The sequence below is a fragment of the Manacus candei genome, unplaced genomic scaffold (assembly GCF_025592945.1).
Source record: "Manacus candei isolate 608988 ecotype Guabito, Panama unplaced genomic scaffold, ASM2559294v1 h1tg000018l, whole genome shotgun sequence".
Lineage (NCBI taxonomy): Eukaryota > Metazoa > Chordata > Aves > Passeriformes > Pipridae > Manacus > Manacus candei.
This window is the reverse complement of record NW_026138066.1, coordinates 868,943-874,413: the sequence shown is the minus strand read 5'-3', so window position 1 is coordinate 874,413 and position 5,471 is coordinate 868,943.

The following is a 5,471-nucleotide window of genomic DNA, read 5'->3' as shown; positions in this document are numbered from 1 at the left end:
GAATACATGCAATTAATATTAAACAGATGCCTGAAGTTTCCTGCACAGCTGTTTCTCTATTATGTGTCATGACTTTTAATAGCACTGAGGTGAGACATACAGACACGAGGAAATGCAAGACTATTCAAATTCAAGCTTTTAAAATTCTAACAACAAAAGGGGGGGGTGGCAGATAGCCAAACCACTGAACCTCTCACAAGGCACAAAATGGAACATACTCGCTCAGGAGTGCTGTAAAGCAGTCAGTCAAGTATCTCGGTCAAGGTAACATATACAATCTTCTACTGGGCAGTTATCACCCTTATTGTGCACCCTTGTTTTTGTTGACTTCGTCCAGTAGATCAATTTTTGTAGCAGAGATCCATTCTGTGTTTTTACACAGCTGGGACTAGAACAGGATTAAAAGACTGTATTTTGTTCCAGAATCCCTCTTGCCGTGCATGAACTGTTTAGCAAACAGAGTAGGTCTTTTTCCAGGGAAGTTTGTCTAGCAAGTTTCAAATTCCTTTTATTTATTACCCCCTGAAAGGCCTTCCTGAAATTCACCTTGTCAGGACCTCCATAGCTGGTGAGGTGGCAGCATTACCACAGGGGTCATCAGCATTGGCAGGATCTGAAGGATCTGAAAGCACTTTCTTACAAAAATCAGGACCTTGGGGTGAGATTGATTTAATTTGACAGAAGGGATGGGATCAATCTCATTTAATGTACATACCTACAGCTGATGTAGGCATGAGTTATAGCCACTGATGTGTGAATTCATCTCATCCTAGAAAAAAACATAAGAAAAAGTAGACGAATTGCACTGAAAAGATGCTGCCTTCACTCCCTTGACTATAAAAGGATGTGATGGATTGGCTCTGATGTAGATGTCACTATGGTAGATGTCTAAAGTTAGATGGATCCTTTGGCTTTCTAACACTAAATGTTTAGCCAAAGCTAATCATCTATACTCCTTCAACAGTTGGTGGAAAAGAGATCCCTCTAGAAAATGTCACCCACATCTACCTGACAGGTGGGCTGAACTGCCTGCCAATGGTGCTGTCTGTAGGAGAAACACAGGAGACATGCCTGATCATTAGCTGGTGAAAGCCAGAAGGGATGAAGTCACTTCTCCATCTCATAGGACTTCCTTTCTTCAGGCTCACACCGTTACCCATGGCCTCAGTAAGGCCTCAGCTCACCTTTTGGCTGGTATAGTGCCAATGTGTCAGTGCCTTCACGTTTCCTTGTATATCTTTTCTGGCTCCAGGGTTAAGCACTTACAGTGACACAGGAAAGCTGCTCTAAACTGGGCACCCTCCAGGCCTTTACACATAGGGTGCAGTTTCCCCTCCCACCCACTGCCCTCTCTCCCAAAGGGATCTCCTGCAGCCCCAGATCTCTCCAGCAACAGCTGCTGTAGGTCCCTGTGTCCCTTTGGAGGCTTGTTATAGTTCTGATATTTGCTCTCTCACTATTCATCATGCCTTCTGCAGAGAGTCACAGCCAGTTTATCAGTTACCAGGAGCATGCTTTCTGGGCTGAAAAGCAATTTCCTTTTCTCCTCTTATTGCAGAAGCCTAAAGAGGGTTTGATTTATGCCATCAGTTTTAGATTTAAAAATCTTCAGCTTCACCTAGGTACATTTCCTGGAGATCAAGGATGCTTAGTATAGTAAGCATTTAGTAATGCTTAACAGATGAGCAATTCTGTTACGCCATATGATCATTTCTTATACATTAGGTCTGGATTTTTCCTACCATGTTAGTTACAGCCACTGTCAAGTGGTGTCAATTCATCTTTTCCTCTTTCTCCTACCAAGCTTATGTCCCTGGGAGAGGTCACAGCAGTGAATGTGGCAACCCTGCAGTTGCCTCTTCTGATCAGCTGCACTTTTGGCTTGCTATTGTGCAGCACTCCTACTCTGTTGCTGTAATAGCCCTTAAAAAACATAAGCGTTTGCCAATATGCTCAAGTAGGGGAAAACAGTGGGATTATTTGAGAAATGCAAGCTTTTTAGTGAAAAACACTGCTGTCAGCCAGTGGAAGTGGCATCACCACTGCATGGATGGCTTAAACTCAAGGGGCCACACTCATTGCTGCTGGATTTCTGCTGGGCTCATCAGAAGTATGAGCCATTGTGGGTGGCCTGAGGGTCTACACAAGCCCATGCTGAGGATGCCCATGGTGGCGGAGGCAGAGTGGTACTGGCCATGAGTATGCATGAGGCCCACCTCAGGTATACAGCAAAGAGGCATCATCAGGAAAGAGTCGGAACACAGGCCTCTGTACTGGGCCCAGAACCCACTCCTTGCTCTTCTCCAAGTTGGCAACAGGGAGGTGGTAGATTCTCCATCCCTGGAAACATTCAAGGTTGGACAGATCTCTGAGAAACCTGGTCTAGTTGTTGTCCCTGCTCATTGCAGGGGGCTGGACTAGACGGCCTTTAAAGCTCTCTTCCAACCTAAACTATTACATGATTCTATTATTTTGTGATTCTATGATTCCATGCTAAAGGTGCTTTTTTTATAACACCCTAGAGAACAACCTGCATTTCTAAAATGAGGCACTTGAGAGAGGTTTTGGAGCAGCTGACACTTCTGTTGAGTTAATTTGGTTCCCAAGAAACCAGCTATTTTGGTATTGACTTACAGCCCTGCACTAGAGCTGGGCAAGCCGCTCACAGACCCAGATCAGGAGGCAGGTTTCTCCAGCCAGTGGAGCCTGACCTTCCTCTGATACCCCCCAGCTCCATCAGAATTGGACCTTTTAGCTTGTGTGTTTAAACCTGTCCCCAACCCTTGGCCTGAAAGCCATCAGGAGGCTGTGGATGGGGTGGCCAAGCCTTATCATCCAGCCCTGCATGGACACCAGCCCAGCACCCATGTCCCTGTGTGGGGAGGCAGTGGTGGCCGTGCAGCCCTTGGCTCCTGCTGGGTGAGTGGCAGCCATGGTCAAAAGCATTTGCTGTTAGCTGTGCTTGGCTGGGTGCCTGCCTGTGCTTCTCTCAGGTGACGACTTTGCTTCAGTTGCTCATGGCTTGTCACCTTGCCAGGATGCACGCCTTGTGGGATTAGCTTTTGGAAATTGCAGCTGGGTGCCCTGCAAGCAATGTCCCTTCTAGGAAAGCACGTTAAACCTGAGGCCATGCTGTCAGCTGGATTTCAGAGTGAAATCTGATGTGTTGGTAGTGTCTGCCTAGGAAAAGAGAGAATGAGAAAAGTCTTACCTTTTGTGGCATGTGCTGGCATCTAAGGACAGGGAACTGGCAGGCAGGGACCTGGGGCAGCACTGGGAGGGAGCCCTCTGGGAGCTCTGAAGCACATTCCCTCCTCTCTTGATCCCTTTATTCCTGTCCTCTTGTATGCTTAGGCACATATGTCACACTGATTTGCTTGTTATACCCTGTCTTTACCAGGAGCCCAAGGGCTGACTCACCGGAGCCCCAGGCTGACATAGAAGCAGCAAAACTGACAGCCTGTAACACGGAGCCCAGAAAGCAGCTGAAACAAAAAAATCACAGCCCTCAAATTCACAACCAACTGGTCAGCCAGACTCAGGGCTTTGTTTCCATCCTGATTTTCATCACAACTTTGTTATTATGCTTGCCTGCTTCCATGATGTGGCTCTTTCTTTAGACAACTAGCTTCGGGAGTTTACTGGATTTCTTTTTTTCAGACTTCTGTGGGACCCAAAATACTTGATGATGGGTGAGAAAATCTACGTGTATCACAAGGAGCAAAACCTCTGGTTGCCTCTTGAAGGCCCACGTTGACATGTTCGGTATTGTAACTGAGAAGCACACCCATGCTCCTTGGAGCTCTCTCTGCTCTGCAGAGGTTTTTGGGGCTCCCCTTTGCTCACTGTGCTTGCTCAGACAGCAACCTTAAATCTGCATTAAGTACAGAATCTCGGGCTCGCTACGCCTCCATCGAACTTCGCTCATCAAAAGTCTGCATCGCTCTGCAAGTTGCAGCCTGAAGTGGTTTCTCAGGACCAGCAACGGAGGGGAAGACTATGTAATTATTGAATCTCATTTCACATGCAGACATCAGACCAATGGCACAGCAAACCCAGTGAGAGGCAAGTAAAATTCCTTCAGAAGGTTTGATTTCTCAGGTCTCTCTATGGCTTGTTTGTTAATCCTGAGATTTTTCTCAGAAGTCTTTATTATCCAGAACAGGGTGTGTGCTGTTCGCATGCTGCTTCTTGGAAATTACTGGGAGGCAACTTACTGGGAGGTAATTCTAGATGGGAATCTGAACAAAAGGTGTTGCTTAACCATTCTGAAAAATAATTGAGCACTTGCTATGCAGTTTGTTTAATAACATGAAAGATGGATCCTTATCAGAAATCTCCACATGCTCTAGTTACTCAACTGCTTTCTTATTTAAATAAAGCCTATCACATATATCCATAAAAATAAAAGTACCTCATAAAAGGCAGTATCACTGAGGTGTGCCTGCGCCTGCTCTAGATAATTAAATTAAAAGCTATATTTTCCTGTTAGTATGTCTTTATATCCCTTTTTTTTACAGGGCTGCTCCATGACTATTGGGCTTTCAAGGACAATGATTGTGCCATGAGTCCCTCACACCATTCCTCTTAAGGTGCTATGAAGTAAATGCAGTTGTTGGCCCATCCCGACTGGTCTCAACCAAGTGGGAACACTCCCAGACCCTTCCTGGAGTTCACAGGGTGAAGCTGGGAAGCATCACCTTCCTGATGGAGAAATTATCACAAAAAAATCAAAAGGAACATCAAAGAAGTGTAAGAGGGAGAGTGCCTGCTTCCTAGGGAATGGTGTTCAGTGTGCCTGCAAAAAAAAAACTCCACCCCACTCTAGTTTGCATGAATAACTGAATGATTCCCTTCAGGATAATCCAAAATGAATGGTGCAAAGATAGAAAATTATAGTTAATAACAATAAAATGGCTAATGATTGAAATCAGTGAAAAATATGCAGAAGTCCCAGGTACTAGAATAATTTGCATATTTTCAAAGTCAGAAAGGCTAATATTTGAGACCCACATCTGAGCTGCCTGCCACAGGGCAGGCTTACTTACATCTATTGGATTTTTCAACCGCAGGAAAAAATTCCCTCTACCAGCACAGAAACCAAGCCAAGGAGGAAGTGCTGGATCAGCCCTGAATTTAAGAAAAAAGAGGTGTTGTTAATGAGAAAATAAGCCTGACTCTCAAAATACATCTTCAACTAGGAACACTGCTGATGGGATCTGCACTTGAGCAGTGCTCCCAGCTGAGGCGGTGTCCTAACCTGCCCTGAGCCTGTTCATGGATGTGACTGTCAAGCAGAAACAGAACTTTGGGCAGCTAAATATTATGCCTAGGCACACATTCCTCAGGAAGGGCAATGACAACACTCAGGAAAGAGAGAAATAACTAGCCAGCCAGCCAGTGAAACAGGCTCTGAGCATGTGCTGCAAGGAGCTTTTAAGAAGATCTCTGTGCGTCCTCTCACGTGAATG